We start from the raw sequence: 23,798 nt of genomic DNA on the forward strand, positions 1-23,798 counted from the left end.
GATTATCATCGCATAACATATGTTTTAACCAAGTATCACAAAGGGGTACCTCTATGCCGCCTGTACAAAGGTCTAAGGAGAAACCTCGCATTGGATTTCTCGCTTTTGATTATTCTCAACTTAGACATCCATACCGGGACAACATAGACAATAGATAATGGACTCCTCTTTAATGCATAAGCATTCAACAACAAATAATATTCTCATAAAAGATTGAGGATTGTTGTCCAAAACTGAAACTTCCACCGTGGATCATGGCTTTAGTTAGCGGCCCAATGTTCTTCTCTAACAATATGCATGCTCAAACCATTCAACTCATGATAAATCACCCTTACTTCAGACAAGACAAACATGCATAGCAACTCACATGATATTCAACAAAGGATAGTTGATGGCGTCCCCAGGAACATGGTTATCGCACAACAAGCAACTTAATAAGAAATAAGATACATAAGTACATATTCAATACCACAATAGTTTTTAGGCTATTTTTCCCATGAGCTATATATTGCAAAGAAAAAGAATGGAAATTTAAAGGTAGCACTCAAGCAATTTACTTGGAATGGCAGAAAATACCATGTAGTAGGTAGGTATGGTGGACACAAATGGCATGGTTTTTGGCTCAAGGATTTGGATGCACGAGAGGTATTCCCTCTCAATACAAGGCTTAGGCTAGCAAGGTTGTTTGAAGCAAACACAAGTATGAACCGGTACAGCAAAACTTACATAGGAACATATTGCAAGCATTATAAGACTCGACACTGTCCTCCTTGTTGCTCAAACCCTTACTAGAAAATATCTAGACTTTAGAGAGACCAATCATGCAAACCAAATTTTAGCAAGCTCTATGTATTTTTTCACTAATAGGTGCAAAGTATATGATGCAAGAGCTTAAACATGATCTATATGAGCACAACAATTGCCAAGTATTATATTATTCAAGATATTATACCAATTACCACATGTAGCATTTTCTGTTTCCAACCATATAACAATGAACGAAGCAGTTTCAACCTTCGCCATGAACATTAATAATAAAGCTAAGAACACATGTGTTCATATGCAACAGAGGAGCGTGTCTCTCTCCCACACAAGCATTTATTCAGAGAATGAAAATAACAAAAACGAAAATAAAAGCACACAGACGCTCCAAGTAAAGTACATAAGATGTGATGGAATAAAAATATAGTTTCACTAGAGGAACCTGATAATGTTGTCGATGAAGAAGGGGATGCCTTGGGCATCCCCAAGCTTAGATGCTTGAGTCTTCTTGAAATATGCAGGGATGAATCACCAGGGCATCCCCAAGCTTAGAGATTTCACTCTCCTTGATCATATTGTATCATCCTCCTCTCTTGATCCTTGAAAACTTCCTCCACACCAAACTCAAAACAAACTCATTAGAGGGTTAGTGCATAATCAAAATTCACATGTTCAGAGGTGACACAATCATTCTTAACACTTCTGGACATTGCACAAAGCTACTGAAAGTTAATGGAATAAAGAAATCCATCAAACATAGCAAAACAAGCAATGCGAAATAAAAGGCAGAATCTGTCAAAACAGAACAGTCCGTAAAGACGAATTTTTTAGGTGCATCAGACTTGCTCAAATGAAAATGCTCAAATTTAATGAAAGTTGCGTACATATCAGAGGATCACTCACGTAAATTGGCAGATTTTTCTGAGTTACCTACAGAGAATACTACTCAAATTCGTGACAGACAGAAATCTGTTTCTGCGCAGTAATCCAAATCTAGTATCATCTTTGCTATCAAAGACTTTACTTGGCACAACAAATGCAATAAAATAAGATAAGGAGAGGTTGCTACAGTAGTAACAACTTCCAAGACTCAACAAAACAATAGCAAAATAAAAACATGGGTTATCTCCCAAGAAGTGCTTTATTTATAGCCATTAAGATGGGCTGAGCAATTTCAATGATGCACCCGCAAGAAATAGTAGTTGAAGCAAAAGAGAGCATCAAAAAGCAAATTCAAAACAAATTTAAGCCTAACCCACTTCCTATGAAAAGGAATCTTGTAAATAAACAAGTTTATGAAGAGCAAAGTGACAAGCATAGGAAGATAAAACAAGTGTAACTTCAAAAATTTCAGCATATAGAGAGGTGTTTTAGTAACATGAAAATTTCTACAACCATATTTTCCTCTCTCATAAAGATTTTCAGTAGTATCATGAACAAACTCAACAATATAACTATCACATGAAACATTCTTATCATGAGTCTCATGCATAAAATTATTACTCTCCACATAAGCATAATCAATTTTATTAGTCGCGGTGGGAGCAAATTCAACAAAGTAGCTATCATTACTATTCTCATCATCAAATGTAGGAGGCATATTATAATCATCGGATGAAGCCTGGTGATCACATAGGTAGGTGAGCACCTAGTTTCTATCCAACACGTGGGTAACACCGTGTGTGCTGCCGTTTGTGATGGGAACGAGTGTGTGGTCATAAATAAAGCCGATTACTTCTCACCCCTTTTTCTCATCAGCAATGCTACAGTACATTGTTTTCTCATCCACCAGACATCCACCAGACGCAGTAGCAGCCCAGCGCCAGAGCCGGCCACGGCCGCCGCCCACCCAACCATCCATGCCGACGCTGCCCAGCATGTTCGCATCGGCCTCCGTGAGTGGCTGCTTCCACCATGCGCCGACGGCGCCGCGCCGGTGATGTGAAGCTAGATAGAGGCATTGTTGACGCGGCGCTGAAGAGGAAAGGCGCGGGCGCGTCGGAGCTGTGGTTAGACGAGGATCTTCTCGATCTAAACTCCTGCCTCGCCCGATCGATGGAGGGCAAGTTCAATTCCGGGTCGTGGGGGTGCTCGGGAGGTCGACCGATGATGTGGCGGCGGCCGACAACGCGGAGCAGGAAGGAGGCGGGCCAAGGAGGCTCATGGGGCGGCGGCACACCTGTGAGCTCGACGGGGAGGCGCCAGTCGCGTGGAAGGTGGAGAGGAGGCGGAGCAGACCCTGCAGGAGGGCCGCCGTCGGAGCAAGGAGAGGGGAATCTCACGGCGAGGTGGAGTAGAGGGCAGCGGCAGGGCGGCGCTGGCGGCAGCCGGAGCCAGAGGAGGGCGTGAGGACAGGCGCCACCAGGCGCCACCAGTACTAACCGCTGAAGGCGCTGTTTCACCTCTTCATGGCCGTACTGGAGTCTGGAGAGATACAGGCGCGCGCGGTGGTTGACGACCAGGCGTGCTGTGGTGTCGTTCGCCCGGCCGCAGGGGCAGCGGGGACGACCTGGGTCAGTACCCGCGCGCTTCCTGCCTCCTCTTCTTCCCTCAATTCCTTCCCCTCCCCTCGCGATTCGGCTGGTCCCCTTTGGTTCGCACGCTAAATTCGCTTGTTCATGTGGTGCGTTCTTGTTTTTTCTCTTTTAGGTGGAGGCCTCCATGAACCAGGTCGCCGGCAACCAGATGCGCCTCTACGATCTGCCCTCCAAGCTGCTCTACCGCGTCATCAACATCGAGCTCAAGGTGCCTGCCTCTTTCTGCTTTATCTGTATGTATATATATCCTATCTGTATATATCCATCGATTCATTTCAACTCTTGCTTTGATTTACCTGAAGCTATTCTGTATTACTTTGAGTTGTAAATAGAGATCAGTTCTTCTATTCATTCACTTTGTTTTTTTTCTTTTGACTATTGATGACTGAAGCTTGAGGAAGAAATATCCCGGCGTCGAAGACCTGTATCAGTTGATGTTGTGGTGTCCTTTGTCAAACTTTGTTGTAGTACTAGTAGAGTGCTTAGTTAATTAGCGTTGGCTATATTTATTTTCGTCTGCTTATGTAAATTGGAGATTTTACTTTGGAGTATCGATACTAATTGTGCCTACCTACCTAAACTAAGGAGAGAAAGAAAGCGCTCGTTGGAAGTTTTCATGGCTTTTTTATTTCTCCCTCCAGGAAATGGGTCCCACTCATGCATGTAATCTGTTAGTCACCGTGTTGTCCCCGTGAGTCAAGGAAAGAATTCAATGGTTCCGGGCAAATATCCGACGACAATGAATGCGTGCTCACGTACCCATCCGAACACCAAATTCACTCTCTTATAATCATAATAAAATTTACTCTCCATAGTAGGCGGCACCAAAAGACCACTATCATTATAATCATCATATATGGGAGGTAAAGTATCATCAAAGAAAATTTTCTCCTCAATTCTTGGGGGACTAAAAATATCATGCTCATCAAAACCTGCTTTCCCAAGCTTAGAATTTTCCATATCATTAGCAACAATGGTGTTCAGAGCGTTCATACTAATATGTTCCATAGGTTTTTTAATTTTCGCATCAAACCATCCATGTCTTAACTCAGGAAATAGATTAAAAAGCTCCATGTTGCTTTCCATTATGCCTAACTAGTGAAATAAAAACAAGAAACAAAAAGATGCAATTGCAGGATCTAAAGGAAATAGCTTCGAGCACTTACAACGGCACCAGAAAATAACTTAGTTACCTGGGACTGGAGTGTGAGTGCATTTTACCTTTCCTCCCCGGCAACGGCGCCAGAAAATAGCTTGACTGTCTACAACTGGCGCGTGGTTGACGTGGGAGGAAATCTCTGTGGTGTAGCTTTTCGTTCCCCGGCAACGGCGCCAGAAAATAGCTTGATGTCTACTCACACTTCTTTTCCTGTAGACAGTGTTGGGCCTCCAAGAGCAGAGGTTTGTAGAACAGCAGCAAGTTTCCCTTAAGTGAATCACCCAAGGTTTATCAAACTCAGGGAGGAAGAGGTCAAAGATATCCCTCTCAAGCAACCCTGCAATTACGATACAAGAAGTCTCTTGTGTCCCCAACAGACCCAATACACTTGTCAGATGTATAGGTGCACTAGTTCGGCGAAGAGATAGTGAAATACAAGTGGTATGAATGAATATGAGCAGTAGTAACGGCGCCAGAAAATAGCTTGCTGGCGTGCAGTTGACGTGGGAGATATTGCAGGAAGTAAAGATGCAGTAGAACAGTAAATAAGCGATGATTGCAGTATTTGGAAACAAAGCCTAGGGATCATACTTTCACTAGTGGACACTCTCAACATTGATCACATAATAAAACCACTCTACACTCTCTTGTTGGATGATGAACACCATTAATTGTGTAGGGCTACAAGAGCAGCTCAATGCCGGAGTTAACAAGCTCCACAATATTCGATGTTCATATTTAAATAACCTTAGAGTGGATGATAGACTAACGCAATTATACCAAGTACTAACATAGCATGCACACCGTCACCGACAGACTATGAAAGGAGGAATAAATCACATCAATACTATCATAGTAATAGTTAACTCCATAATCTACAAGAGATTACAATCATAAACTATGCCAAGTACTACATGATGCACACACTGTCACCATTACATCATGGAGGAGGAATAGAGTACTTTAATAACATCACTAGAGTAGCACATAGATTAATAGTGATACAAAACTCATATGAATCTCAATCATGTAAGGCAGCTCATGAGATCATTGTATTGAAGTACATAGGAGAGAGATGAACCACATAGCTACTGGTACAACCCTTAGCCTCGAGGGAGAACTACTCCCTCCTCATGGGAGACAGCAGCGGTGATGAAGATGGTGGTGGTGTCGATAGAGATGCCTTCCGGGGGCACTTCCCCGTCCCGGCGGGGTGCCGGAACAGAGACTCCTGTCCCCCAGATCTTGGCTTCGCGATGGCGGCGGCTCTGGAAGGTTTCTCGTACCGTGGCTTATTCGTTTAGGGTTTTCGCGACGGAGTCCTTAAGTAGGCGGAAGGGCAGCCTCGGAGGGGTCCTGGTGGGACCACACAATAGGGTGGCGCGGCCCACCCTCTGGCCGCGCCGACCTAGCGTGTGGGGCCCCCAGGGCTCCCCTCTGGTCCCTCTCTGGCTCTCTGGAAGCTTCCGTGAAATATAAGATGTTGGGCGTTGATTTCGTCCAATTCCGAGAATATTTCCTTACTAGGATTTCTGAAACCAAAAACAGCAGAAAACAGGAACTGGCACTTCGGCATCTCGTTAATAGATTAGTTCCAGAAAATGCATCAAAACGATATAAAGTGTGAACAAAACATGTAGGTATTGTCATGAAACAAGCATGGAACATAAGAAATTATCGGTACGTTGGAGACGTATCATGTTGCCACTAGGGATAAAACATCAATGCTTTGTCTAAGGATATTTGTGTTGATTACATTACGCACCATACTTAATGCAATTGTCTGTTGTTTGCAACTTAATACTGGAAGGGGTGCGGATGCTAAACCGAAGGTGGACTTTTTAGGCATAGATGCATGCTGGATAGCGGTCTATGTACTTTGTCGTAATGCCCAATTGAATTTCACACTACTCATCATGATATGTATGTGCATTGGTATGCCCTCTTTATTTGTCAATTGCCCAACTGTAATTTGTTCACCCAACATGCTATTTCTTATTGGAGAGACACCACTAGTGAACTGTGGACCCCGGTCCATTCTTTTATATCTGAAATACAATCTACTGCAAACATTGTTCTTTACTGTTCCTCGCAAACAAACATCATCTTCCACACTATACATCTAATCCTTTGTTTACAGCAAGCCGGTGAGATTGACAACCTCACTGTTACGTTGGGGCAAAGTACTTTGATTGTGTTGTGCAGGTTCCACGTTGGCGCCGGAATCCCTGGTGTTGCGCTGCACTACACTCTGTCACCAACAACCTTCACGTGCTCCTTGACTCCTACTGGTTCGATAACCTTGGTTTCTTACTGAGGGAAAACTTGCTGTTGTACGCATCACACCTTCCTCTTGGGGTTCCCAACAGACGTGTGCTTTACGCGTATCAGTTATGCATAAGACATCCTATAAGTTGCAAGCCTCATGCATAGAATACCAATAGTGCTCGCACTTTGTCCTAATTAGCTTGGATTTCCATGGATTATCATTGCATTACATATGTTTCAACCAAGTGTCACAAAGGGGTACCTCTATGCCGCCTGTACAGAGGTCCAAGGAGATAGATCGCATTTGATTTCTCGTTTTTGATAGATCTCAACTAAGGAAATCCATACCGGGACAACATAGAAAATAGATAATGGACTCCTCTTTAATGCATAAGCATTCAACAACAGATAATATTCTCATAAGAGATTGAGGATTAATGTCCAAACTAAAACTTCCACCATGATACATGGCTTTGGTTGGCGTCCCAATGTTCTTCTCTAACAATATGCATACTCAAACCATTTGATCATGATAAATCACCGTTACTTCAGACAAGACGAACATGCATAGCAACTCACATGATATTCAACAAAGGTGTAATAGTTGATGGCGTCTTAATTACTTTCTTGTATTTGCGGATGCTTGCAAGGGGTTTAATCACAAGTATGTATTAGTCCTAGGAAGGGTGGTGCATTAGCATAGGTTCACCCACACAACACTTATCAAAACAATGAAGATTAATCAACTATATGAAGCGAAAGCACTAGACTAAATTCTCGTGTGTCCTCAAGAACGTTTGGTCATCATAAGTAAACAAACCGACTTGCCCTTTGTGCTAAAAAGGATTGGGCCACTTGCTGCAATTATTATTCTCGCATTTTACTTACTTGTATTTTATTTGTCTGCTATATCAAAACCTCCTGAAAACTTGTCTGTGAGCATTTACAGTGAATCCTTCATCGAAACTGCTTGTCAACACCTTCTAATCCTCGTTGGGTTCGACACTCTTATTTATCGAAAGTACTACGATACACCCCCTATACTTGTGGGTCATCACTTGCCAGTGTTGCCGGACAATACGTTCAGATATGGATTTTCAGAGGATCCATGAGTTCCTATCTAGACTTCGTCCAGAGTTTGAGCCCCGTCGTGCCCAGTTGTTTGCTCGGGGCCGTGTTCCTATCTCAGAGGTGCTGAGTGAGCTTCGTGCTGAGGAGACTCATCTGCGTGGTGCTGGTCTAATTGGGACACCTTCTGTTCTTGCTGCTCGGGTTCCGGCTGCCCCTGCACCGCCGCTTCCACCCACACCAACTCCTGTTGCTACTGGAGGAGCTCGCCCTTTTCGCGGTGGAGGTCGTTCTTGTCCTCCTCGTTTCTGCACTGCACTCACTGTCGGAGGCCTGGTCACCTTGAGTCTAACTGCTATCAGAAGCAGCGAGGAGTGCTTGCTCGTGCTCCACCTTCAGCGCCTGTCACCACCGGCTTCACTGAGCAGGATATTGCGAGGCTTCAGCGCCTTCTTGCCTCATCTGGCTCTGCTTCGATGGGCACCGCTGCCTCTGTGGTCGGTTCCTCTACACAGTCAAGTATATCATCGTGGGTTCTGGATTCTGGAGCTTCTTTCCACATGTCGCCTGATTCTTCCTCTCTTTCCTCTCTTCGACCTCTGCCTCTTCAAGTTCATGTTCTTAGTGCTGATGGTACTTCTCTTACGGTTGCTAGTCGTGGTACTCTTTCTACTCCCTCCTTTTTCGTTCCTGATGTTTCTCATGTTCCCCGTCTTACCATGAACTTGTTTTTCGCTGCTCAACTCACTGATTCCGGTTGTCGGGTCATTCTTGATGTTGATTCTTGTTCTGTTCAGGACACCCACACTCGGGCACTGGTTGGGGCTGGCCCTCGGTGCCGTGATTCCGAGAGACTTTGGGAGCTTGACTGGCTTCATGTTCCTTCTTCTACCACTTCACCGACCGCACCACGTGTGCCTGCTGCTTCCACTTCCACCTCCTTTCAGCAGTGGTATCATCGTCTTGGTCATCTTTGTGGTTCTCGCTTGTCGTCCTTACTTCGTCGAGGTCTTCTGGGGCCTGTCTCAGGAGATGTCTCGCTTCAGGGTTGTCAGGGTGATGTCTACGCACGCTTCTATTCCTGTAGACAGTGTTGGGCCTCCAAGAGCAGAGGTTTGTAGAACAGCAGCAAGTTTCCCTTAAGTAAATCACCCAAGGTTTATCAAACTCAGGGAGGTAGAGGTTAAAGATATCCCTCTCAAGCAACCCTGCAATTACGATACAAGAAGTCTCTTGTGTCCCCAACACACCTAATACACTTGTCAGATGTATAGGTGCACTAGTTCGGCGAAGAGATAGTGAAATACAAGTAATATGGATGATTGTAAGTAGTAATTGCAATCTGAAATAAAGATGGCAGCAAGCAAACATGTAACAGAACTTGTTGGAAACGGTGTTTCAATGCTTAGAAATAAGGCCTAGGGATCATACTTTCACTAGTGGACACTCTCAACAATGATCACATAACTGAATAAATAAATGCTACTCTTAAACACTCTCTTCTTGGATAACAAACACCATTCATTGTGTAGGGCTACAGAAGCACACCTCAAGCCGGAGCAAACAAGCTCCACAACGTCCGGAGTTCATATTAAAGTAACCTCTAGAGTGCGTAATAGACCGTTGCAATTTAGACTGAGTACTAACATAGCATACACACTGTCAACAATAGCTATGAAAGGGGGAATAGATTGCATCAATACTATCATAGTAATAGTTAACTTCATAATCTACAAGAGATTACAATCATAACCTACGCCAAGTACTACATGATGCACACACTGTCAACATTACATCATGGAGGAGGAATATACTACTTTAATAACATCACTAGAGTAGCACATAGATTAATAGTGATACAAAGCTCATGATCATATAAAGATCACATGGGAGAGAGAGATGGACCACATAGCTACCGGTAGAGCCCTCAGCCTCGAGGGAGAACTACTCCCTCCTAATCATGGGAGACAGCAACGGCGATGAAGATGGTGGTGGTGTCGATGGAGATGACTCCGGGGGCAATTCCCCGTCCCGGCGGCGTTCCGGAACAGAGACTTCTGTCCCCCGAAACAGAGTTTCGCGATGGCGGCGGCGCCCCTGGAGTCTTTCTGGAGTTTCGTCAATTGTTGTAGGGTTTTCACATCATGAGGGATTATATAGGCGAAGAGGCGATGTCGGTGGAGCCAGGGGGTGGCCTCCCCATAGGCTGGCGCGCCTGGGGGCCTGGCCGTGCCGCCCTGTGGTGTGGGGGCCCTGGGCCTCCTCTCCCTCTCCCCTTCGGTGTTCTGGTCCGTCTCGGTGAAATAAGATGTTTGGCTTTTGTTTCGTCGAATTCCGAGAATATTGCCCGAACAGCCTTTCTGGAACCAAAAACAGCAGAAAACAGGAACTGGCACTTCGGCATCTTGTTAATAGGTTAGTTCCGGAAAATGCATAAAATCATTATAAAGTGTGAGCAAAACATGTAGGTATTGTCATAAAACTAGCATGGAACATAAGAAATTATAGATACGTTGGAGACGTATCACAGGGCTGTAGGCTTGGTAAAGAAAATCAGTTATCTTACCTTCTGTATCTCAGCGTCCTTTTGATTTGGTTCATTCTGATGTATGGGGCCCGGCTCCCTTTGCTTCCAAGGGGGCCAACGCTACTATGTTATTTTTATCGATGACTGCTCTCGCCACACTTGGATCTATTTTATGACTTCTCGCAGCGAGGTTCTCTCGATATATAAGAGTTTTGCTGCCATGGTCCGTACTCAGTATATCTCCCAGCTGTTGTGTGGTTTTCTTGCTGAGCAGGGCACTCTTGCCCAGTTCTCCTGCCCTGGTGCCCATGCCCAAAATGGCGTGGCTGAGCGCAAGCATCGCCACCTACTTGAGACGGCTCGTGCGATGATGATCGCCGCCTCTCTTCCTCCTCACTTCTGGGTTGAGTCATGAGGACATCCCTATTACACCATTACCTCCGTCACTGATAAATGAAGATGAACCTGCTGTGAAGGTCAAATCCAATGAAGTTCGGATTGGACCAATTACAAGGGCTCGTGCGAAGCTACTTAAACAACAGGTGAACTTGTTTCTAAACGGTACTTTGATTGATCAGAACTTTATACTGCCTAAGTCCTATTACTTATGTATCATCAGGTATCAAGAGGAGACGAGCATCGCACGAGGAGGAGAGGAGCAGCTGGACATGAAGACGGACGTCAAGATGGACGTGAAGCTGGACATGGAGCTGGACATGAAGATATCGCATGGACGCGCGAGGGAGGAGCGGGAGGCATGCGCGAGAGGAGAAGAAGACGTCCAGGCCGGTCCAGCACCCGGTTAGACCGGCCGCCAGACCGGCCAGCCCGGTCCCTGGCCCGGTTGACCGGGCGCCAACCGGATGCGATGCTCATACCGGATCAAAACCGGAAAACCTCGCAACTTCCCGGTTGCCGCCCGGTTGACCGGACGCCAGACCGGCCGACCCGGTCCCTGCTCCGGTTGACCGGATTCCAGACCGGATTCGTCCGAGTCTGTCTCGACCAGATCTATTCTGGGTCGGTTATTTTTGTATCTTTTCGACCAGAACTCGTCACGGACGCCTATATAAGTGCCCAGGACACCCCTAGCTGATTTAGACCACGTTTAAGATAAACCCTAGTTCTTAGTTGTTTGCTCTAGCAAAACTATTGAATCCCTACACCATATTGCTTGATATTGTGTAGATCCTGAAAAAGTCTTGTGTGATCTGCTGTTCCATTGGGAATTAGACGGTTGCAACTTACCGCTTCGTGGTCGGTGGCTACGTGCGCAAGTGTGTGGAGTTGCGAATATCTTGCAGGGTTGAGAGCTGTTGCATTGGCGACAGGGACCAATCGAGAGACCTCGTTGCGTCATACAAGTTATCTTCCACTACATCGTCGTGTTTCTCCGCTGCCATCACCCCGTGATCATCATCACTCCGTTGCTTACTGAGAAGATCAGGCCAGCCCATATCATCTTGGTATCAGATTTCCAGTTTTCCTCGGTAAGCCATCCACAATCCACCCCATAGTTGAGTTGTGAGTGTTTTCCTATCCAGAAAAAGCCATAAAAAGTTAGGGTTAGGGTTTTCCATAGCTTTAGATTGCACTAATTTCAAGTTTTAGTTGCTTTTCGTAGTTGTTTTTGCGTTTCTTTTTCTTTCCATCTAGTATTTTAGGGTTTGAGTTTACTCTATCATCTTGTGTTAATTTGTCGTCTAGTGTCAGTTTTTGTTACTCCAAGTCCACATAGCGTACAGTGTGCTTGTTCCCAACCATAGACACATCCTTTCGATATAAAGTGACTAGGAACTTCCCCAGAAGAGACTAGTTTTACCGCTCGACAGGCTGCTCGTTAGGTTATCGGTGCTTTGCATTTTTCTGTTGGCAGTGTTATCAAGGAGTTGTGTCAGAAAATCAAAAAAAAAAGAAAATTGAAAAGAAGCAAAAAGAGCTACATAGCTGCGTGTGTTCTACAAATAGAAAATCCAAAAAGAAAAGTGAAGTGCTAGTTGATTCAAGTGAAGGCCTAAATTTACTTTACTGCACCCATAGTTGAGCAATCTTGTGCCTGTCCCGTTGAGCTTGGCTAGCGTCTCTCGTGTGCATTGTAACCTTTCCTACATATAGTTGCATTGCCCCATTATATCGCCTTGTGTGAGTATCATTGGTTGTATACGGTCAGCGCTAGAGCTTGTTATTGGTGCAAATAGGTAGCCTACCTACAGCCCCACATATACCCTGCTTTGTCGTGTGACTTGTTCTTATACCCTTGATATTCGCTTCGCAACATCTGTGCACTAGTTGTTACTACAAGTGGTAAGCAACACTAATTTACTTTGGAACGGTAAGATCTCCTTTTCTTATCAGTTTTGAGTGAGTTGTGAGAGTACCACCATATATTTTTGATTTAGTGCACTAATCTACTAACGATGTCTGCTAGTGATCATAGAATTGTTAACCAGGAAAACAAGAGTGCTGCAGATATTATCACATGGAGGGAGTATGAGGCTCTTCGTAATGAGATGCGACGTGAATTCCGCGCTCAGGACGAGGTGCTTAATGGGAAGATTGACGAGATTTCCCAAAAGCTGGATGCTACTCATGTGACCGTCACTACAATGCAAGATCAAATGACGGATGTACAACGCAATCTTGCTGATTTGAGCTTAGCTGTTGAGAATTTAACCGCGCAACAACAACAAGACGATGACAATGATCCCGAGCTTCAAGATGACGCACACAATGCTCGTGATGCGCCACGTGGTAATCGTGCTCGCGGTTGGGTTCCACTTGGCCGCAATGGTCGTGGACAAGATGAGGAAGATGGTTTGGGTAAGCCCAAGTTTTCTATACCCAAGTTTGAAGGAGGAGCTGATGTTGAAGAATATCTCACTTGGGAGCTCAAGATTGAGAAGTTGTGGAGCTTACATCCACATTATACTGACGATCGGAAGATCAAGCTTGCTTCTTCCGAATTTGATGGCTATGCTTTGCGTTGGTGGGATGCTTTTGTTCGTTACCGCGAAGAGGATCGTGAGCAACCTATACGCACATGGCGTGCCATGAAGGAGGCGATGACTTCTCGCTTTGTGCCTACAAATTACTTGCGGAATATATATGATAAGCTGACTCTATTGAGACAAGGTGTGAAGACTGTGGATGAATACTACATGGAGATGGAGATGCTTATGCAGCGTGGCCGTGTCCGTGAGTCTCTCGAGATGACAATGCAGCGTTTTCTCAACGGTTTGAAGTATGATATCAAAGGCATTGTTCGTCACTACAGCTACACCAATATGAATCAATTGTTACATCATGCAAGAGAAGCTGAATCACAGTTGGCTGACGAAGCAAAGATCAAAGGTCGAGCTACAGGAGCTAGGCGTTTCACACCCCGCGCGGCCCCATCTATGGCGCCGGCGCCTTCGACGCGCTCCGCCCCTCCGCCTAGTAAGTCGGTCTCTAATGTGTCTAACACAAAGAAGTCTGAATCTGCTGCAAGTACGACTGGTTCTAATGTGTCTACTGCCCGTAACCGTGACATGCTTTGTCATACATGTGGTGGCAAAGGTCACTTCAAGAGAGATTGTCCTAACCGCAAAGTCATGGTTATCAATGAGGACAATGAATACGAGACTGGAGATGATGTTGATCCTAATGCTCCAGAAGATGATGACTATGACACTGATGGTGAAGATGCATATCCGTCTGATGCTCGCACCATTGTTGTGTCGCAGCGTGCTCTTAATGTGTTGCCTAGTGCATCTACTCAGCGCTGCAATTTGTTCCAAACAAAGGCTTTAGTTGGTCCTGACAAGGCTTGCAAGGTCATTATTGATGGCGGGAGTTGCCGCAATTTAGCAAGCAAGGAGTTGTGTACCAAGCTGAAGTTGAAGTATCTACCGCACCCGCATCGATACTATATTCAGTGGTTGAGCGACAATGGTGAGATGAAGGTAAACCACATGGTGCGTGTTGAGTTTGCTATTGGACCGTATAAGGATTGCATTGATTTTGATGTCGTTCCTATAACGGTGTGTCACCTTCTATTGGGTCGGCCTTGGATTTATGACCGTTCTGTGCAACATAATGGCCGTGCCAATACATATCACTTGGAGTTCAAGGGCAAGAAAATCAATTTACAGCCTATGACACCACAGCAAATTGTCAATGAGTCTCGTTAGAAAGTTGAAGTCAACTTCGAGGATGCTTCTTTAGATAGGTGAGAGAATTGTAATGTTGTGAGTAATATAACGAAAAGTGAGAGAGTGAATTCCTTAGTCTCATTGCCACCAAAGAAGACATGAGAGAATTTAGTGAGGATCCTACAGCCTTGCCTCTTGTGCTCTTGTACAGGGGTACGGTTTTGGTTTCTAACGACATGACCCCTCTTCCTCTTGGTGTTTCTAATGTTTTGCAGGAATTTGGCGACGTGTTTCCGGATGAGGTACCTGCAGGACTTCCACCATTGCGAGGTATTGAGCATCAAATCGACTTGATTCCTGGAGCTTCGCTACCCAATCGGGCACCATATAGAACGAACCCCGAAGAGACGAAGGAGATACAGAAACAAGTACAAGCGCTACTCGACAAAGGTTATATTCGCATAAGCCTTAGTCCTTGTGCTGTTCCTGTTATTCTAGTTCCTAAGAAAGATGGTACATGGCGTATGTGCGTAGATTGTAGAGCTATAAACAATATCACTATTCGATATCGTCACCCTATTCCCCGTTTAGAGGATATGCTAGATGAATTGAGTGGTGCTGTTGTGTGTCTCTAAAATTGATTTGCGTAGTGGTTATCATAAAATTAGGATGAAAGAAGGGGATGAGTGGAAAACCGCCTTTAAAACAAAATTTGGTTTATATGAGTGGTTAGTAATGCCTTTTGGTTTGACTAATGCACCTAGCACTTTTATGAGACTGATGAACCATGTTTTGCGAGAATTTATTGGCAAGTTTGTGGTTGTGTATTTTGATGACATATTAATTTACAGCCGCAATGAATCCGATCATATTATACATATTCGACATGTTTTGCAAGTGTTGCGTGATAGTAAACTCTATGGTAATCTTGAGAAGTGCACATTTTACAAAGATAAGGTCATATTTTTGGGTTATGTTGTCTCTAAGAATGGAGTAGAAGTAGATGTGTCTAAAATTGAAGCCATTCAAAATTGGCCTACTCCCATGAATGTGAGTCATGTTAGAAGTTTTCATGGTCTAGCTGGGTTTTATCGCCGTTTTGTGCCCAATTTTTCTACTATTGCTGCACCTTTGAATGAATTGACTAAAAAGGGTGTTGCATTTGAGTGGGGCGTTGCCCAAGATCATGCTTTTGATGAACTTAAACGATTGTTAACTTCTGCACCGTTGCCTGCACTTCCTGATTTCAATAAGCAATTTGAGATTGAATGTGATGCTAGTGGTATTGGAATTGGTGGTGTATTGATGCAAGAGGGTCGCCCAATTGCATATTTTTCTGAGAAACTTTCTGGTGCTAAGTTGAACTATCCAATATATGATAAAGAATTGTATGCTTTAATTAGAGTTCTTGAGGTTTGGCAACATTACTTGTGGCCAAAAGAATTTATCATACATTCTGATCATGAAGCTTTGAAATATCTGAAATCCCAATCTACTTTGCATAGGCGTCTTGCTAAGTGGGTTGAGTTCATTGAGTCTTTTCCGTACATTATTAAGCATAAGAAGGGAAAAGATAACATTGTTGCTGATGCTCTATCTAGGAAGAATATGCTATTAACTCAACTTGATGTTAAAATTCCTGGATTAGAAGTGCTATGTGATTTGTATGCTACGGATCATGATTTTGCTGAACCATATCGCTTATGTGCTCTTGGTAAAGCATGGGAAAAATATCACATACATGATGGGTTCTTGTTTCGAGCTAACAAACTATGTGTTCCAGAATCGTCTGTGCGTTTGCTCTTATTGCAGGAATCACATGCTGGAGGTTTGATGGGTCACTTTGGGCGTGAGAAGACGCTACTCATGCTCGTTGATCACTTTTATTGGCCAAAGATGAGGCGGGATGTGGACAGGTATGTGAAGAGGTGCATTACTTGCAACAAGTCCAAGTCCAAGCTGAAGCCTCACGGTTTGTATACTACATTACCGGCACCTACTACACCTTGGGAAGATATTAGTATGGATTTTGTTTTGGGTTTTCCGCGTACTAAAAGAGGCCATGATTCTATATTTGTGGTAGTGGACAGATTTTCTAAAATGTCACAATTTATTGCCTGCCACAAAAGCGACGATGCGTCGCATATTGCTAACCTGTTTTTCAGGGAGATTGTTCGACTACATGGAGTCCCGAAGACTATTGTTTCTGATCGTGATGTGAAGTTCATGAGCTACTTATGGAAGACACTTTGGGGAAAGCTTGGGACAAAACTGCTGTTCAGTACTACTTGTCATCCCCAAACTGATGGTCAAACTGAGGTGGTGAATCGAACCTTGTCCCAACTGTTGAGATCCATGATCAAGAAGAACCTGAAGGAGTGGGAAGAGTGTTTGCCGCATGTAGAGTTTGCTTACAACAGGGCGGTACATTCTACCACGGAGCTATGTCCTTTTGAGGTGGTGTATGGTTTTAAACCCATTACTCCACTTGACTTGTTGCCTTTGTCCATACATGAGAGAGTTAATATGGAGGCATCCAAGAGGGCAGATTTTGTGCGAAAAATCCATGTGAAGATTAAAGAGTTGATAGAGAAGAAAGGCAAGAGCAATGCTGCAAGGATGAATAAGAAGCGCAAAGAGATGTTGTTCAAGCCTGGTGATATGGTCTGGGTACATTTTCGCAAGGATAGGTTCCCGAAGCTGCGGAAGTCTAAGTTGAAGCCTCGTGGTGCTGGTCCTTACAAAGTGCTTTCCAAGATCAATGATAATGCATACTCAATAGATCTTCCAGCTGATGAGTTTGGTGTCAGTAATTCTTTCAATGTTGCTGATTTGACACCATATGACGGAGAAGATCTTGGAGCGTCGGGGTCGACGCCTTTTGAAGGGGGGGGGGGGAGATGATGAGGACATCCCTATTACACCATTACCTCCGTCACTGATAAATGAAGATGAACCTGCTGTGAAGCTCATATCCAATGAAGTTCGGATTGGACCAATTACAAGGGCTCGTGCGAAGCTACTTAAACAACAGGTGAACTTGTTTCTAAACGGTACTTTGATTTATGAGAACTTTATACTGCCTAAGTCCTATTACTTATGTATCATCAGGTATCAAGAGGAGACGAGCATCGCACGAGGAGGAGAGGAGCAGCTGGACATGAAGACGGACTTCAAGATGGGCGTGAAGCTGGACATGGAGCTGGACATGAAGATATCTCATGGACGCGCGAGGGAGGAGCGGGAGGCATGCGCGAGAGGAGAAGAAGACGTCCAGGCCGGTCCAGCACCCGGTTAGACCGGCCGCCAGACCGGCTAGCCCGGTCCCTGGCCCGGTTGACCGGGCGCCAACCGGATGTGATGCTCGTACCAGATCAAAACCGGAAAACCTCGCAACTTCCCGGTTGTCGCCCGGTTGACCGGACGCCAGACCGGCCGACCCGGTCCCTGCTCCGGTTGACCGGATTCCAGACCGGATTCGTCCGAGTCTGTCTCGACCAGATCTATTCTGGGTCGGTTATTTTTGTATCTTTTCGACCAGAACTCGTCCCGGACGCCTATATAAGTGCCCAGGACGCCCCCCTAGCTGCTTTAGACCACGTTTAAGATAAACCCTAGTTCTTAGTTGTTTGCTCTAGCAAAACTATTGAATCCCTACACCATATTGCTTGATATTGTGTAGATCCTGAAAAAGTCTTGTGTGATCTGCTGTTCCATTGGGAATTAGACGGTTGCAACTTACCGCTTCGTGGTCGGTGGCTACGTGCGCAAGTGTGTGGAGTTGCGAATATCTTGCAGGGTTGAGAGCTGTTGCATTGGCGACAGGGATCAATCGAGAGATCTCGTTGCGTCATACAAGTTATCTTCCACTACATCGTCGTGTTTCTCCGCTGCCATCACCCCGTGATCATCATCACTCCGTTGCTTACTGAGAAGATCGGGCCACCCCATATCATTGAGGCTGTGTCTATTTCCACCTATCTCATCAACCTTCAGCCCTCCACGGCCCTGCGGGGTGGTATTCCTCTTGAGCGTCTCAGTGGCCACGCTCTTGCTTATTCGACCCTTCGTCTTTTTGGTTGCATTTGTTATGTTCTTCTGGATGGAAATAGAGCGGGTTTGGAAGGATATGCCAAAACCAGATCCATGCCCAAATCCACCAACCTCGCTCTGCCCCGCCCATGAAACTATCCATGGGCATGGTTGTCGCTCCAAATCCAAATCCACCGGATATCCAGATATCCATGGATATCCATGTGTTTACTCACTATGTACATGAACATAACATATTAGAGCGTAACAACACCACTTTATTAGCATTTCGACAATATTTCTGTAACATTTCAGCATTAATTATGTGGGCAATGAATAGGAAGAAGAGGAAGGGAGATGGAATGAGAGCAACCCCACCGCCCGCCGGTCCGTCTCCTAGGCGGAGCAGACCTGGACTGCCGGAGGGGTAGAAGGAAGGGTCGCCGACCAAGCCCTCCCTCAGAGGGGGAGGCCATGAATGTAGTGGTAATCATGGGTTACGTGACTTAATGGGCCTTTGGTGATTTTGGCCTCAAGAGAATGGCAGCTAGACCTACGCAAAATCCTATGTCTCACTGACATGTGGGACCCTCATGTCAGCTGGATATCTATAGGATATTCATGGGGTAAAACCTCTATCCATGCCCGCTCCATGAGTTATTGGATATCCGCTCCATGAAATCCGTGGGTATAATCAGCCTACCATACCCGTGCCCATTGGGTCGGATATCCGTGGATACCTGAATCCATGGATAAAATTGCCATCCTTAGCCTCCCCGCGAACGCACCAAGCTGACTGTCAATCTGTTGAGTGTGTCTTCCATGGCTACAGTCCTGAGCACAAGGGATATATGTGCTGGGATCATATTGGTTGCCGGATGCGCATATCTCGGGGTGTCACTTTTGATGAGTCTTGTTCTTCCTACCCGCGTCTCTCCTCCTCTTCCTTCTCGGTGAACGATATCTCTTTTCTCATGTTTCCTGACTTACCTCCTCCCGTGCCACCGGTTCCTGCTCCGCCGATTCTCTCTCCACCTTCTACTCCTTCTTCGCCCACCAGATCTCCCTCTCCTCCCTCACCGCCTTCTCCACCCTCCACACCTTCCTCTCCTATGTTACCTTCCTCGCCTACGGTGGCTCCTCCCTACCCTTTTCACTACTCTCGTCGTCCCCGTGAGGATGATGATGCTCCTCCTGACATGCCGTCCACCTCTGGTGTGATGCCCTCTCCGTCCGAGCCGACTCATCATCTTCGTGCTCATCCTTGTCCTCCTCCTGATCTCTATTCTCCCACTCACTACGGTCTCTCTGCTGTCCTTGAGCCGACCTCTTATCGGGATGCTCTTGCTCATCCCGAATGACAGCTAGCGATGGCTGAGGAGGTTGCTGCTCTCGAGCGTACTGGTACCTGGGATATTGTCACTCCTCCTTCCTCTGGTCGTCCCATCACCTGCAAGTGGGTCTACAAGATCAAGACTCGCTCCGATGGTTCTCTTGAGCGCTACAAGGCTCGTCTTGTCACTCGCGGCTTTCAGCAGGAGCATGGACATGACTATGACGAGACCTTTGCTCCAGTGGCTCACATGACCACTGTTCGGACTCTTCTTGACGTTGCTTCTGTTCGTCACTGGTCTGTCTCTCAACTTAATATGCAGAACGCTTTTCGAATGGTGAGTTACGTGAGGAGGTATACATGCAGCCACCTCCTGGCTATTCTATTCCCGATGGCATGGTATGTCGTCTCCGGCGCTCTCTCTATGGCCTTAAGCAAGCCCCTCACGCCTGGTTTCAGCGTTTCGCCTCTGTGGTGACCTCTGCTGGTTTTGTCCCTAGCACACATGACCCTACGCTCTTTGTCCACACATCTTCTCGTGGTCGGACTCTCCTTCTTCTTTATGTTGATGACATGATCATCACAAGTGATGACCCTGAGTACATTGCCTTTGTCAAGGTCCGTCTTCGTGATCAGTTTCTCATGACTGATCTTGGTCCTCTTCGTTACGTTCTTGGGCTTGAGGTTTCCTCTACCTCCCAGTAGAAGTATATTCAGGACCTTCTCACTCGTGCTGCTCTTGGTGATGACCGCACTGTCGAGACTCCTATGGAGCTCAATGTCCGTCTCCGTGCCACTGATGGTGATCCTCTTCCGGAGCCGACTCGCTATCGTCACTTGGTTGGGAGCCTTGTCTACCTTGCTGTCACCCGCCCTGACATGTCCTACCGGGTCCACATTCTGAGTTAGTTCATGTCTGCTCCCACTAGTGTCCACTATAGTCATCTCCTTCGTGTCCTCCGCTATCTTCGTCTCACTATCTCCCGCCGTCTTTTCTTTCCTCGCTCGAGCTCCTTACAGCTCCAGACCTACTCAGATGCTACCTGGGCTAGTGATCCATCGGATCGCAAGTCTCTGTCTGCCTAGTGTGTCTTTCTTGGTGACTCTCTCATTGATTGACAGACCAAGAAACAGGTTGCAGTCTCTTGGTCGAGTGTCGAGGCTGAGTTGCGAGCGATGGCTCTCTTGACAGCATAGGTGACTTGGTTACGCTGGTTACTTGAGGACTTTGGTGTTTCTGCTAGTGCACCGACTTCTCTTTTATTGGACAGTACTGGTGCCATCAGCATTGCGTGTGATCCGGTCAAGCACGAGCTCACCAAACACATTGGTGTTGATGCCTTCTATATGCGTAATGGTGTGCAGGATCAGGTTATGGCCCTTCATTATGTGCATTCCGAGCTACAGCCTGCTGACTTCTTCACGAAGGCCCAGACTAGACCAGACATGGGTTCTTTCTCTCCAAACTCAGTGTTATTGATCCACCATGAGTTTGGGGGGGGGGGGGGGGTGTTAGTGATGTATAGACCCCTTTATTGTATATCTTAAATGTATGAGGGCTTCCCTGCATATTGTATCACATGTACATGTATTGGCATTTGGCCCACAGTGAATACTAGTTGTCCATTCACAATAAGTTCATTGAACAAAATATGAATGTTCATGTACGGTTCGAGTTGTTAAATCACACCATTCCTGTTCCACCTTAAACAGGATTATCTATGCATGTTCCTGTAAAAAATTCTTAGCTATTTCTCTTAGAGAATGGATTGGCAATGGAGAAGATTTAAACTCAGTGCCCATAACTGAGTGTGTACTGAGTTCATTTGGTTCCATTTTGATTGAGTTTGTTTTGGGTATAGATGAAAGTATGCACAACAATAAGAAATAAAGATATTTGTCCATCTGCAATGTGATTGACTGGTTATGCCTTTCTTGAGTAAACAGTTTTTCATGTACTGTAGATAAGATAACAGTTTGCGCATCAGACTTTGTTCTCTTAATTACAGGCTCTGCTTTCAAACAAATTTGCTATTTCTTATGTACGTATGTTCGCTGAGTAGTAGTTTCTACACGGTCTAATTATAATCAGTCACTCATACTATTTAGGTGTCAAATATGAAAATACTAAAAAATACTACATCTTTACCTATGTTCTAGCGTTAGGCATTACTCGAATGACCAGTCTAGACATGTATTATTTTCTATTTCCGTTATTCTTACATATTACAATAGTTTATCTGATTTGCACACAAAGAACCTCATATTTAACATGAATCATACTTGCAGGTGCATTTCGTTTTATATTCATATGATACTTGGAAAGCTCAGGTAATTTATTTGACTTCAGAGAACACTTTATACCAGCAGGTGCATTTGTTTTATTTTTATTGTACCTTTGAGAGGACGAAAGGGACGAGCACGATGATGGAAATAGCATCCATGAGTTCGCCCACCGGAAGTACCACAAGCTCGGTGAGTTTGGAGGTGGCCTCGGTCTCGAACTTTGATTGCCTCTCCTCTGCGGCCCTCCTGGAGATGGACGCCTCTGGGTTCCAGCCAGACCAGCAACACTGCAACAATTTACAGTAAGCCGTGTTCTGTATTGCGAGCTGCAATAGATTACTCATGGAAAATTTTCAACAATACAATGTGTCGCCTACATGTTGATGCTTCATTTTGGTGACCTCTGGTTTTGAGTAGTGCACAGAACAATGTCTACACGGACATGTTGATCATCAGAAGTGAAGAATCAAGATATCATCGTAAGTGAAGAATCAAGATGCAATCAATATGTGGATTATAGATATGCCTGTGCGTGCAAGAGGTTTCAGATCACCACTGACATCAAAGAGTAACTTCAGGTTAGTTATTGTTTTCAAGTTGCATAGCTCCTGTCAGACTAGAGACCACTCCTAGATTTTGTATTTACCATTGTATCGCTAGAACAATGATCGGTATTTCTTAAATGTAGTCCTTGGCTAAAAATACTCTCTCCAGCAAAGAATATCGTGTTAGCAAATCCGATGCTAGAGATTTCTATATTGATTCTAAGATGGATTCTCAAATTACTTCAGAGAAGCAACAGTGTCAGCTTTCTTGAAAATTTAAGGAGAAAGAAGAAATCTGTGCTGCCCAGTGCCCTCCAGCAGAAGGTACGAGGTAAAATAGCTGATGCTGTTAGTAGCTAATTACCTGCAAAGCCGGCCATAAATGTCCACACTGTCCTTATGCAAATAGTGGAGTTGGAGCGCAAACTTCGACAACAGCACTAATCAGACTCCAAGGTTGCAGTTCTTAAACAAACTGTTCGAGAGAACGAACTGAGATTGCTTTCTTTCTACACTTTTTCTTGCTTCAGATTGAGAAGCTAGAAATGAAAAGATTTACCAGGCAAAGTTGCCAATTAACGTTTCTATGCATATTTTTTCCAAGCGATCCACTCTCAGGGGATCGATTTTCATTATCACGAGATAACGAAAAAACAACGTTTCTATGCATATGGTGCAGGATGTTTGCATAACTGGTGATACCATGAGACACGGGGATGACCATGTATCATGGATGGCCTATCACATACATACAGTTGTGTGCCTTCACGGAACGGCCGGCAATCGCTTGATGGGTCGCAGCCCTCTTGCTGGGCGGCTACTCGAAGAAGATATGTATCCCGTGGCTTATGGACCTACCATTCCTGCACTTTAGTTGGTTGATGCGATGGAGGGCGCCGACCGCCGAGGAGATGCGATGGACCTGACACAAGAGGAGCGGCCACCGCGTGACCCCATTCCAATTACCGTCGACCGTGGTGTTTGCTTGGGACCGGAAGCACAAGCACCGTGGAGGCTAGCTCAAGCCCGCGAGTACCAGAATGGGACCGGCCGGACGTAGCCGGAATTTGGTGCGGAAGGTGGCACCTGCTGTAGAAAGGGGCAATAACTGAAAAGTGAGAGGAATGCAGGGATCAGGAAAGAGAGTG

The 23,798-nt window shown here is 45.3% G+C and overlaps 1 long non-coding RNA gene and 1 pseudogene across 2 annotated transcripts; both read left to right on the top strand.

The window, feature by feature from the left end:
• The first annotated feature begins 3,170 nt into the window (after positions 1–3,170).
• On the top strand, positions 3,171–21,556 carry LOC139832989 (uncharacterized; annotated as a pseudogene).
• A 228-nt stretch (positions 21,557–21,784) lies between these two features.
• On the top strand, positions 21,785–23,130 carry LOC127292346 (uncharacterized). 2 transcript variants are annotated; one of them, XR_007845130.2, is made up of 3 exons: positions 21,785–22,407; positions 22,523–22,683; positions 22,794–23,130. It is a non-coding gene; the product is annotated as an uncharacterized lncRNA (long non-coding RNA). The 2 variants fall into 2 exon arrangements; XR_007845120.2 differs by having other exon boundaries at positions 22,897–23,129.
• The last annotated feature ends 668 nt before the right edge of the window (positions 23,131–23,798 follow it).

The sequence above is a fragment of the Lolium perenne genome, chromosome 1 (assembly GCF_019359855.2).
Source record: "Lolium perenne isolate Kyuss_39 chromosome 1, Kyuss_2.0, whole genome shotgun sequence".
Classification (NCBI taxonomy): Eukaryota; Viridiplantae; Streptophyta; class Magnoliopsida; order Poales; family Poaceae; genus Lolium; species Lolium perenne.